A 14,357-nucleotide genomic window follows, 5' to 3' on the forward strand; every position below is an offset into this window, starting at 1 on the left:
TCCAAACTCACACCTTTCTACAGGTGCACAGTAGAGAGTATCCTGACAAGATGCATCACTGCACGTTATGGAAGCAGCCCTGCGGAAGACAGGAGAGCTGTACTCCGAGCACTGGCACCAGCATACCACCATCAAAGACATATAAGCTGAAAGGTGCTTGAAAAGGGCCAGTAATATCATGAAAGCTCCTACCCACCCTGCTCACAGGCTGTTTGTCCCACTCCCATCAGAGCTACCTTCTCCAACACCTCCACCCACTAACTTACCCCTCCAGTCCCCCAACCAGCATCTCTTTATCATTTCCCATCAGTCACCTTACATACAGACAATCCTATGCCTATCACTTTATGGACATAGAATCTATATATATATATGTGTATGTATCTTATGTATTTAAACTTATTGTGCTTTTTATTATTATGTCTTATTGTGTTTTTTTGTGCTACGTCAGACCTGGAGTAACAATTATTTTGTTCTCCTTTACACTTAAGTACTAGAAATGACATTAAAAAATCGTGAACCTTGATCTAATAACCTCAATGGCAGATCAGGATCTTAAAAACTCTTAAAAAAATGGAACAATGTCAACTTATGTCTATTCTGCTGACATCAGCTTTTGAAGTCTGTCATATCAATAAATAAGAAACTGTTTCAAAGTAAACATGCCTAACTCTGTCTACCCAGGGAATTCCCCATCACCTGTGTGTTTCTCTAATGATTTCAGGTGAGTTTTTCACATTAATATCTCTGCCTCTTTATGGTGTCTTTCAAGAGCACACATCAAAGAAGAAGCACGGAGCCTCAAGTCTCAACCTGAGAGTGAATGACTTATTGTCTCTCTAATTTCCTTTCTCTTTTTTTCGGAAATGTTCTTCCCTCTCTGATTTGCATCATCTGATCATTGGAATTGCTCAAGTCCAAGAATAGAAAAACCTAAAAAAGGGGAGACCTAGTAGTGGGTATAGCCCAGTCCACCTACGCTTCTACTTCCTTAGAAGTTTGTCATCTGAAACTTCGACAAACTTACCCATTCCCTTACTGACATGTTCGTCCATGGTCTCCTCTACTGCCATGATGAGGCCACACTCATGTTGGAGGAGGTAACCTCATATTCTGTCAGAGTAGCCCCCAACTTGATGGCATGAACAATGATTTCCTAATCTCGTAATTTTTTCTCCTCCTTTATTTCTTTTTCATTTCCCAATTCTGGCACCCCTCTCACTCCTTCTCACCTGCCCACCACTTCCCTCTGGTGTGTCTTGTCTTCCCTTTCTTCCATAGTCCACAGTCCCCTTTTATCAGATTCCTTCTTCTTCAGCCCTTTATCTTTTCCACCTAGTACCTCCCAGCTCCTCAATCCACCCCCTTCCACCTTCTTATTTTGGCTTCTACCCCCTTCATTTCAAGATCTGATGAAGGGTCTCAGCCCAAAACGTTGACTGTTTATTCACCTCCATAGATGCTGCCTGACCTGCTGAGTTTCTCCAGTATTTCCAGGCCTGGTCAAAGGCTTTGCTAAAATCCACATGGACACCATCCACTGCCTTGCCTTCATCAACTTTCCTGGTAGTTTTGTCGAAAAAGCTATAGGATTGGTTGGACACAACCTACCATGCAGAAAGCCATGTTGATCACTCCACTATCTGTTCTGGTTCTCTGGTTCCCATTCCCCTGCAACTCAAGTTTAAAACTCTTTCACTGTGCAGCACTAGCAAATCTTCCCTCATGGATATTAATCCCCCTCCAGTTCAGGTGTAATCTGTCTCTTCTGTTCAAATTCCAACCTTCCCTGGAAGAGAGCCCAACGATCTAAAAATCTTATGCCCCCTCGTGACACCAACTCCTTAGCCACATATTAAACTATACGATCTTCCTACTTCATGCCTTCACTAGCACGTGACATGGGTAGCAATCCTGAGCTCATATCCTTGAAGGTCCTGCCATTTAACTTAGCTCCTTACTCCCTGAACTCATTTTGCAGGACCTTGTCACCCTTCCTACCATGTCATTGGTAACAATGTGGGCCACAACCTCTGGCTGATCACCCTCCCACTTAAGAATGCTGTGGACTTGATCCGAGATATCCTGGACCTGACACCTGTGAGACGACGTGCCATCTGGGAATCTCGTTCTCATCCACAGAGGCTTCAGTCTGTTTCCCTAACCATTAAATCCCCTATCATTACAATTTGCTCCTTCATCCCCCTCTTCCCTTTTGAGTCACAGAACCAGACTCAGTGCCAGAGACCTGACTGCTGTGGCTTTCCTCTGCTAAGTCATTTCCCCCACAGTATCCAAAGTGGTATACCTGGTGTTGAGGGGAATGGCCACATGGATACTCTGCTCTGCCTGCCTATCCCCTGTCCCCCTCCTGTTGGTCATCCAATTACCTGCGTCCTGCACCTTGGTTATAACTTCCTCCCTGTATGTCCTGTCTATCAACCCCTCAGCCTCCCAAATAATCTGGAGTTTATCCAGCTCCAGCTCCAGTTCCTTACTTAATGCAGACTGTGAGAAACTGCAGCTGGAGGCACTTCTTACAAGTGTAGTTGCAAGGGCATGGGGGGGTCCCACATGCCGCAAGACGAGCATTCCTCTACCCTGCCTGACATTCCCACTGCTATATCTATGTAAAAAGAAAGACAGAAAAATTAAATGGAAGAAATCTCCCTACAGCCTCTGACTCTCCTCACCCAAGCCTCTAGGAGCCAAAGCTTAAACTCCCCACTCTAACACTGACCTACTCACGCAATGATCACTTCCACAATAGCTGCTCTGCTTAAACCACTATTTTTTAATTGGGCCTTCCCAATTAGACACACTCCAATGTCTCCTAGTGATGTGCAGTGCGCACAAAGTCCTGGCTGCCCCACTGGCTTATTTTGAAATTTATCTCTCACTACTCACCCTCCAATGTCTCCTAGTCATGTATGGCACACAGAATTTCATCTTTAAGAAGGAAGAGAGGCAGAAGAAAGGAAACTATAGAATAGGTAGCTTGACTACAGTGGTTGGGAAGACGAAGAAGTCCATTATTAAGGATGAGGTTTTGGAGTACTTAGAGGCAAATGATAAAATAGGCCAAAGTCAGCATGGTTTCCTTCAGGAGAAATCTTGTCTGACAAATCTATTGGTATTCTTTGAGGCAATAATAGGCAAGTTAGTCAAAGGAGAGTCAGTGGATGTTATTTACTTGGCTTTGCAGAATGCCTCTGACAAGTTGTTGCGTATAAGGCTGCTTAACAAAGATAAGAGCCCATGATATCACAGGAAAGATTCTAGCATGAATAGAAGATTTGATGACTGGCAGGAGGAAAAGAATGGGGAAAAAGGGGGCCTTTTCTGGTTGGCTGACCCCTTGCCCTATTGGCCTGTTTATTATTTATTGTAATGCCTGCACTGTTTTTGTGCACTTTATGCAGTCCTGTGTGGGTCTGTAGTCTTGTGTAGCTTTCACTGTACTTTTTTTTACGTGGTTCAAACAGTTTTTGTACTGTGTCATGTAACATCATGGTCCTGAAAAACGTTGTCTCATTTTTACTATGTACTGTACCAGCAGTTATGGTCGAAATGACAACAAAAGTGACATGACTTGACTTGACTAGTGATATTCATTATGGGTTGATGTTGACACATTATATGTCAATGATTTGGATGACAGAATTGGCGGCGTTATGACAAGCTTGTGAACAATACAAAATAAGTGGAGGGGCAGGTAGTGTTGAGGGAGGAAGGAATCTGCAAAAGGACTTAAACATAATGGGAGAATGGGCAAAAATTTGGCAGATGGAATAAAGCGTAGGGAAGTGTACAGCCATGCTCTTTGATAGAAAGAATCAATGTGCAGACTATTCTCTAAATGGGGAGAAAATTCAAAAATACGAGGTGGGAGTTCTTGTGCTGGATTCCTGAAAAGTTAACTGACAGGTTAAGTCAGTGGTGAGGAGCGTAATTACAACGTTAGCATTCATTTCAAGATTCCTAGAATATAAAAGCAAGGATGTAATGCTGAGGCTTTATGAGGCACTGGCCAGAGCACAATTGGAGTATTGTGCGCAGTTTTTGTCTTCTTAGCTAAGAAGAGACCTGTTGGCAGTGGAGAGTGCCCAGAATAAGTTCATGAGAATGATTCCTGGATTGAAAGGGTTAGCATATGAGGAACATTTGATGGGTTTGGGCAGCTTGTACTCACTGGAATTTAGAATGGGAGGGGGGATCTCTTTAAAGCCTATTGAATATAGAAAAGCCTAGATACAGCGGACGTGAGGTGAATAAGTCCAATAGTAGGGAGTCTTGCCCAGATGGCCAAGCTTCTGAATAGAGGTATGTCCATTTAGAACAGAGATAAGGAGGAAATTCTTTAGCTGGAAGGTGGTGAATCTGTAAAACTCATTGCCACAGATGGCTGAGGGGGCCAAGTCATTGGGTATATTTAAAGTGATAGATTCTTAATTAGTCAGGGTTTCAAAGGTTACGGGGAGAGGGCAGGACAACGGGGTTGAGAAGGATAATAAATCAGCCATGATGGAATGGTGTAGAAGACTGGATGGGCCAAATGGCCTAACTCTGCTCCTTTGTCTTATGGCATGAGAGATCTGTTCAATCAGACCATGGACTGTAAGACCATAAGATATAGCTCTGGTTATAGAGCTATATAAGGGAAGGGGCCTTGATTGAACTGAATTGGATTGGATTGATTCATTCTTGTCAAATGTACTAGAATACAGTGGAAACTTGTTTTGCATGCTAACCATGTAGATCATTTCATTACATCAGTGCATTGACGTAGTACAAGGAAAAACAATAACCAAAGTGGTACAGCAGGGACACAGGCCCTTTGGCCCATCTGGTCTGTACTAACCACTGAGGAAATACAAGGGAAAACAATAACAGAATGTATTACAGTTACAGAGAAAGTGTGGGGCAGGCAGTTAATAACATACATAGCCATAATGAAGTAAATTGTGAAGTTAAGAAGCCATACTATCATACCAGAGGACCATTCAATAGCCTTGTAACAGCTGGAAAAAGGCAGTCTGGTGGTGTGTGTTTTCTGGCTTTTGTACCTTCTGCCCAATAGAAGGGGCAAAGGACAGAGTGCCCAGATGGGTGGGGTCTTCGATTACATTGGCTGATATCCCAAGGCAGCTGAAAGTGTAGACAGCATCAGAGGAGGAGAGGGTGATTTTTGTGATGAACTGGACTGTGTTCACATCTCTCTGCCATTTCTTGTGCTCTAGGGTGGAGCAGTTGACATACCAAGCTGTGATGCATCGAGGAAGGGTCTTGGAAAAATTGGTGAGGGTCATTGGGAACACGCTGAATCTCAGTTAACCATATTACTCAGATTAACCAGAGAAACACACAAAAAGCTGGAGGGACTCAGCAGGTCAGGCAGCATTGATAGAAATTAATAAACAGTCGACATTTCGACATTTCATCACGATTCTCATCAATAGTCTTGATGAAGTGTCTCAGCCTGAAATATCGACTGTTTATTATTTTCATAGATGCTGCCTGACCTGCTGAGTTCCTTCAGCATTTTATGTTTGTTTCTCTGAATTTCCAGCATCTGCACAATCTCTGTGTTTATTATTTAGCTTAACCTATTCTTTTACACCTCTCAGTTAATTTATTCCAGAATCAATATATATCTTCCGATTTGTCAGACTTAATCGTCCTCAATTTCAGGCACTGAAGTGATCCCCTCTGACGTGTTCTTGCAAGCAGTTGTTTAAATAATACTCACCTCTCTTCCATTCCTGTCATTCCCATTCACATCCCATCTTGCCCCATTCCCAGCTCTTCACATCGCATTTTGTCCCATTCCATTCTCCTCCCATTCCCAGCTTTTCCCAGTGTCCAGGGAAGTTTCTGACCTTTAGTTATAACTTTGAGTTACGCACCACTCTTCCTCCTTTAGACAGCTATGCCCACAAAGTTAAACTCAACTGATTAATTCTTTAATCCATATAGCAAAAAATTGGATTATTCAGCAGAAGTTTAGAAAATGAAATACAGCATGGGCTTACATTTAAAGTGGAGGTTGATAAGTTCTTGATTTGTCAGGGTGTCCGAGATTACAGGGAGAGGGCAGGAGAATGGGGTTGAGAGGGGTAGTAAATCAGCCGTGGAATGATGGAGCAGACTCAGTGGGCTGAATGGCCTCATTCTGCTCCTATGTCTTATGATCTTATATATTTAACAAAACAGACCATTCAGTATGCCAAGGCCACCCTAACTGAAGATGGCCTGCCCTGGGGTTAAAGGACTGTGTATGTGCGGTGGGAGGAATGGGGCTTGTTTTGCTGTTGTTGTTTTGTTGCTTGTTGTGGTCTGTGTTGCTCTGCCGAGCATTGTGGTAGAGTGTGCGGCCATGCTTCCAGGCCGCCTCCAGCACGTACTTGAGTGTGTTGGTGTTAACACCAATGACACACTTCAGTCTATGGTTTGACGTACATGTGATAAATAAATAAATCTGAATCTGAAAATCTGAATCATCATGCTTCCGTTTACCCAAATCTTACACTACACTTGTTTTTCAATCAATGACCAAGATCCTTCTACTAAGGACACAGAACATACTGGAGCAATTCTGGTTTGGTGCGGTGTCCTCTCACAGTATATAAAAACTACAGTGAAACTACAGGGGTGATGGTATTAAAGACTGAACTGAAATCGACAAAGAGAATCCTGACATATTTACCAGCTGAGTCGGGGTAGAGACCTTGAAGACTGGGTGAAGTCCAAACCGAAGTCCAGACTGCATCATCTACAGATCTGCTGGCTCTGTGGGTAGACTGAGAAAAGTTTGAGTTATGGATTTGAAGAATGATATGACCAGCCTTTTTAAAGTTTTCATTATGACTTCTGTAATGGTCAGTAGTTATTGAGTCCGGTGAGATTTGATTACTTTTGGGAAATTTCCACATTCCCATCAGTTGCCCCTGGATTTAAATTCCCATGTGCATTCTCGGGGTATTTACTAACCACCTTCACCTGCATGGGCTGTGGGAGGAAACCAGAGAACTAGGAGGAAGCCCATGTGGTCGCAGGGGAAACCTGCAAACTCCATGCAAGAAGCACTCGTGGTCTGCACTGAACTGAGATCGCTGGTGCTGAGAGGCAGCAAATACTCTGACTGTATTACTGTGTCCTCCAGTAATCTTCTGTGATTGCTTTATATGCGGATTGCACCTCACCAGCAGTTTGAGAATTCGTACTAAAGTTAATACATTCAAAGATCAGGTCTGGTGGCATAGTGGTTGGGTTATTGGACCAGAAACTAGAGTCGAGTTAATCAAAAGATGCGAATGTTAAGTCAAGCAGGCATCTGAGAAATTTAAATTCAATTCAATAGTTACACGTGGAGTTTTAAAAAGCTATTCCCCCCAGCTCCACTCTTCCTCTACTCCCCACTCTGACCTTTCACCTCTTCTCACTTATCTATGACTTCCCCTTAGATCCCCTCCTCCTTCCCTTTCCCCTGTGGTCTGCTCTCCTCTCCTATCAGATTCCTTTCTCTCCCTTTCCTGCCCACCTGGCTTCACCTGTCATCTTCCAGCTGACCTCCTTCGCCTCCCCCACCTGACATCTGGTGATTTCCCCCTTTGCTCTCTGTCCTGAAGAAGGGTCGCAGCCCGAAATGGCAACTGTTGATACCATGAATGCGGTCTGATCCGCTGAGTTTCTGCAGCATTTTGTGTGTGTGTTGTTTTAAAAAGCTATTTTCAGTGACTGCAACCAACAGACTACAAGATCTCTCCTCCTTTACCCTACCTAATCTTCCCCTTCTTACCCGGAATCAGATTCAGATTTATTTATCGCATCTACTGTGCTGTGCAAAAGTCTGAGGCACATACAGTATACCACATAATCCAGGGTGCCAAAGGCTTTTGCACAGGACTGTATTTATCAATGCGGAGCAGAGAGTGAGGGTGTAAATCTGGGGGGAGCAAAGGATATTGGGAGTGGCGACGGTGGAGCACCGTGGAAGGGGTGTGGGATGGGTGGCAGAGAAGGAGTGCCAGGGACGAGGAATGGCACGGATACAGACACCAGGCAAGGTCACTTGATTCCAAACAATTGGTTTATTGATCATTAAAGAATGTTTCTCTGGTGCTCCCCAGTCCCTTCCATCTCCCTTCCCCTTTCCCTAACCATGATTCCCCTCTCCCTGCCCCCTTCCCACTCGCAGTTCACAACAGAGACCCAGATCAGAATCAGGTTTATCATCACTCATATAAGTCATGATTTTTTTAGTGGCAGCAGTACAATGCAATAGATAAAATCACCACAGTACTGTGCAAAAGTCTTAGGCTCCTTAGATATATATATATATGGGGGGGGGGGTGTTTGTGTGTGTGTGTGTGTGTGTGTGTGTGTGTGTGTGCCTCAGACTTTTGCACAGTACTGTACATTGAAATATACAGTGAAATGCATCATTTATGTTAAAAATAAGTGATGCCAACGTAGCAGACCCACGATGTAATACAGAATAACACAAGCAACAATAAGACAGCAGCAGCAAAAACAAGCCCCCTTCCTGCTCCCCCACCTACCCAAACTTCTCACACACACAAGCAGGCCTCCAAACCCGGGAATGGCTTATCCATCCGGGCCTCCGCTCACTGGTCAGCCACCAGCATGTGCTTCTTTTCCGGCTTTGGCCCTTCTCCTTTCTAGTCCCGGTGACTAGAAGGGTTTCAGCTTCGAAACTTCGACTGTTCATTTCCCTCCAGAGAAGCTGCCTGGGTTCTTCCGGCATTCTGTGTGTGTTGCTCCAGATTTCAGGTTTCTGCTGTCTCCCTTGTGCCTGCTGGTTTCCTCTCGTCTTTCAGGGATGGGAATCTGGCATTCTTACCTGGCCTGGCCTCTACTCACACCAGGCGCATCAGCGTGGTTAACTCTTAACCATTTCCACGGCGCAGAAGTTCAAGGTTGAAAATGTCAAAGTAAGCCATTATCAAAGTACACATATGTCACCATATACCTACCTGAGACTTACTTTCCTGCAGGCGTTCACAGTTGACATAAAGAAACACAACTGAATCAAAGAAAGACTGAACCCATCTGGATGGACAAGCTGTGCAAATACAAAAAGAAAGAAAATAATAATAATAACACAGGACCAGGAAGATAACACAAAAAATATCAAAATACATAATAAAAGGCCAACGTTCAAGATGATAAATGCAGGAAATGCCAAGGGAAACCAGAAGCAATCCAACACATTGCCGCAGTTTAACTCAATCTGACTACTCACACACTCACAATCAAGTGACAAACATCATTCACCAAAATCTCGCTTTAAAACATAAACTCATAAAAGACACCGTACCTTAATATAAATACAAGCCTGATCCAGTTTTAGAGATAGAGTCCCACAAATTATATTACGACAGATCAGTTACTACAGATAGGACAATCCATTATAACCGTCTGGATATAATATCACAGGATAAAGAAGCAAGAACAACTTACTTAATGGATGTAGCCATTCCAAACACACAGAACATACAGAAATCAGTAAGTGAAAAACACCAGGAATATGCTGAATTAAAAGAGGAAACTGACAGACTATGGAACATGAACAGGGTATACATTGTCTCGAGAATAATACTGTATCTACAGTTAGTAGCATCCCAAAGTCACTGCACAATAGAATTAAGCAGTTAGGCCTACACAGCAATATTTATGTAAACCTTCAGAAAGCCACAATATTAAACACCACTAAAACAGTCTGAAATTTCCTAGCATTTGAGAAATGAGTGCGCTTGTCTATGCCCATACGTTGTTTTACCAGCTTGAACTGGGAAAAAATAAATAATAACAGCAATAATAAATAAATAAATAATCAATAACTATTGAGAACATGAGATGAAGAGCCCTTGAAAGTGAATCCATAGGTTGTGAGAACAGTTCTGTGATGGGGTGAGTGACGTTATCCCCTCTGGTTCAGGAGCTTGATGGTTGAGGGGTAATAATTACTCCTGAACCTGGTGGTGTGGGTCCTGTGGCTCCTGTACCTGTTTCCTGATGGCAACAGCAAGAAGAGAGCATGGTCTGGGTGGTGGGGGACCTTGATGATGGATGTTCAGGGTCACATTGGTGGTGATGGCAACATCCTGTGTATGGATATTTTTTAAACAATACATGCAACATCAATTCTACATCATTCTCTTGCAAACACACACAGGACTACTTGCTTTTCTAAAAGGTACATTATTAGATAACCTTTGATTTGTGAAAATAAATGCAACATTTCCCATGGAATTAATTTTGCCTTATCGTAGAAAATTCTCAATCTTCCCTGCTGAAAAGAGGGAAACTATCTTTGGTCTATTTCCTTAACACTTCATGTTTAATATTAGTATTTTAATCTTTCAGTAAAATTCATTGCCTTGTCTGTCAAGCGTTTGCATCATCTCATGTATTGCAACCCAAATTCACAAAGAGCCTGATTATGTACACTACTTCCCTTCCTTTTTATGCTTGTGTATATTTCCTCTTGGAATATTCAGCTTGAAAATGAAATCCAATTGAAATTTTGTGATGATTTCAGCAGTTGGTTTTAAGAAAATCAGTTGTATAGTTGCTGGTATCAAGATTATCCCTCTGGTACTCAAGTAACACTGACTTTATGGTCACCTTTGCTTAAATAAAATAATCCTGTTCTTTTTATCACATCTCTTGCACTTTGCTTTATTCATATAGATCCCCTTGCATTACAAAGCTTTTGAGAAGCTTAATATTATTTGCAGCCAACTATGTTTATTTATTTATTTATGTTTTAGAGATACAGCACAGAACAGGCCTTTCCCGGCCCACCAAGCCACTAATTTTATCCGAGCCTAATCACAGGTCACCCTACAATGACCAATTAACCTACTAACCGGCAGGTCTTTGGATTGTGGGAAGAATCAGGAGTACCTGGATTCCACAGGGAGGATGTACAAACTCCTTACAGAGGATGCTGAACTCCGATGCTCTGAGCTGTTATGTTAACTGCTATGCTACCATGGTGCCTTTTATGATTAAGGTATCCCCTCTGATTGCTATTTAGAAGAAACACTCTAGTACAGGGGTTCCCAACCAGAAACTCCTCAGTTAATGGTAGAGGTTGCTGTTGTGAGGTTGCTGTTGTTCCTTGTGGCGCATTGCGTGGCATTTTTTGCTGATTTCTTAGCAAGTTGAGGCCGAGTTGCTCAATCCAGCATGGATGGGATGCAGGAGCTGGCTGGATTCGAACCCGGGACCATTCGCCTCGAAGTCTGGTGCTGATGCCACTACGCCACTGGCTGGCCTAAATGTTACAGGTCCATGGGGTAAAAAACGCTTGGGAACACCTGCACTGTATACTTTGTAAAATACAAGCATCTGATTCTTATACTCAAAGCTTTGCTTGCTTCATCCTCTATTTTCTCTTTGCAAGACCATGTTTATCATCTCTAACACTTTGCTTCTAACTTTCATAGCTCTTTGCTGAATTAGCAACCATTTCTGAGGGAAATGCACAGCGGAAATGTGGAGGTTGGTTAGGGAGCACTTGCGTGAGGTTCTGTTGGGTCTGATCCTGCTAACAGCTCCCGGTCTTCACACAGCTAATAGGATTCACCTGCTGCTCCTGCCAGACTCGTCACCTGCAGCCTATTTAACCCCAGTTTTCAACCATGGCCTTTGTTCACTCATCAAACTAGCTGGCCTCAACCACTTGCTCCAAGCTTCCACTGTTCCTGCCTGAATATTGTTGCCTGTTGTGTTAGTTTCTGTTCTCTATTGCTTTGTGGCTTCTTACTTTGCAGTCTATTATTAAAAGTTCTCGATTGCTGAATCATCTCCGCTGCTCTGCTTTTGGGTCAAAAGCTTTCTCAGCATTTCCTGATAGGATTGTCCCATCGAGGCAGAGAAAGGATGGCATGGTGCAGGAAACATGTGGAACATCTAGTTCAGAGCAAGAAAGGTTTAGGAAGCAAAGATTACACAGGGCTCTGGAAAACTACAGAGTAGCCAGGAATGAGCTTAAGAATGGACTTTGGAGAGCCAGAATGAGACATGAGAAGGCCTTGGTGAGTAGGATTAAGGAAAACACTAAGGTGCTCTACAGTACATGAAAAACAGTAGAATGATTAGAGTAATGGGAAGACTGATTTGAGATAGAAGAGGAAATGTATGCTTATTAGGGTGCCATGATAATATAGCGGGGTGTCAGATTTTGGAGTTCAATTCTGGCGTCCTCTATAAGAAATTTGCACGTCCTTCCCATACGAATGTGGGTTTCCTTGAGGTGCTCCAGTTTCCTTCCACATTGCCCTGTGATTAGGCTAGGGTTAAATAGGTGGGCTGGAAGGGCCTGTTCTGTGCTGTATCTCTAACTAAAAATAAAAAGCAAACTAGAGCGAGAGGAGGTTGTTAATGAATACACTGCTTCAGTATTCACCAACGACAGGACCTCGACCTGTGAGGAACAGCATGGAACAGGCTGATAGGCCAGGACATGTCAATGTTAAGCAAGAGGATATGCTTAAACATTTGAAAAACATTTGGATAGATACAGTAAGTCCTCAAAGCCAGTCACAATATATTCCAGGTTACTATAGAAAGTGAGGGAAGAGAATGCTGCCCTTTAGCAATGATCTTTGTGTCTTCACAGGCCACAGGAATAGTCCCAGATGATTGGTGGGTGGTAAATGTTACTACTTTGTTCAAGAAAGGGAGCAGGGATAACACTGAGAGATTACAGACCAATGAGTCTTAATTCAGTGGTGGTGAATTGTTGGAGAAGTTTCTTCGGGACAGGATTTGTGAAGGCAGGTCACGTCTGATTGAATTCTTTGAGGACTAATGGACACATTGATGAAGGCAGAGCAGTGGATGTAGTGTAAATGGGTTTGATAAGGTCCCATAGCAAGCTCATTCAGCATGTCAGGAGGCATGGGAACTTGGCTGCATGGATTCAGAATTGGCTTGGCCATAGGAGGCAGAGGGGAGCTGTACATGGAGTGTATTCTGGAGGTCAGAGAGAGTGGTGTTCCACCGGGATCTTGTCTGGGGACCCCGCTCTTTCTGACTTGGATGAGCAAGTGGAAGGGTGGGTTAGTAAGTCTGCAGATGACATGAAGGTTGGTGGTGTTGTGGATAGCATAGAAGGTTGTCGGGGGATACAACGGGACATTGATAGGATGCAGAGTTGGGCTGAGAAGCGGCAGATGGAGTTCAACACGGAAAAGTGCAAAGGGATTCACTTCGGAAAGTTAAATTTGCAGGTAGAATACAGGGTCAATAGCAGGATTCTTAGCATTGTGGAGCAACAGAGCAATCTTCAGGTCCATGTCCATTGATCCCTCAAAGTTGCCACACTGTTGATAGAATGATTAGGAAGGTGGCTGGTGTGTTGACCTTCAGTAGGTAGGGGATTGAGTTCAAGAGCCACAAGGTAATGGTGCAACTCTATAAAACCATGGCAAGACCACACTTAGAATATTCTGTTCATTTCTGGTCGCTTCATTATAGACAGGATGCGGAAGCTTTCGAGTGGCTGGGCTGCAGAGGAGATTTTCCAGGGTGCTGTCTGAATTAGGGAGCATGTCTTATGAGGAAAGGTTGAGTGTGCTAGGGCTTTTTCTCTTTGGAGTGAAGGATGATGAGAGGTGACTTGATGGAGGCGTACGAGATGATAAGAGGCATAGATCAAGTGGACAGCCAGAGACTTTTTCCCAGGGCAGAAGTGGTTAGTAGTAGAGGGTGGAGTTTTCAGATGTTGGAAGTATGGTGGTGGTGGGAGGGGGAGTCTTGGAGGTAAACTTTTTATACAGAGAGTGGTGGATGTAAGGAACCTGGTGGTTGAAGCCGATGCACTAGGGACATTTAATAAACTCTTCAATAGGCACATGGATGTTAGAAAAATGGAGGGCTATGTGGGAGAGATTTATCTTAGTGTTGGTTAAAAGGTTGGCACAATATTGTGGGCTGGAGTGTTTGTAAAGTTCTATATCCTATGTAATCGAGCTTGAACTCAGTCCCCTAGCTAATGATGGCCACCACTCCATATGGATTCTTAATCACCCTATCAATCTGTGTGGCATCTTTGAGGGGGCTATGGATTTGGAGCCCAAGATCTCTGTTTCTCCACACTACTAAGAATCCTGCTATTAATGCTGCAGTCTTTCTTCAGCTTTGACCTTCCAAAGAAAGCTGATCAAACCTTGAAACCTTTGTAATTTCTACCTGACACGTGACCTGGAGTTGTGGATAATTATGCTAGCAACTTACCCATAAAGTTTTTTAGTGCTATTAGTTCATTGCTGAGGCCCATCATAAAAACAAGGGACGCTGGAAATCCAGAGCCATACACAAAA

This window comes from Hypanus sabinus, chromosome 16 (genome assembly GCF_030144855.1).
Source record: "Hypanus sabinus isolate sHypSab1 chromosome 16, sHypSab1.hap1, whole genome shotgun sequence".
Taxonomy (NCBI): Eukaryota; Metazoa; Chordata; class Chondrichthyes; order Myliobatiformes; family Dasyatidae; genus Hypanus; species Hypanus sabinus.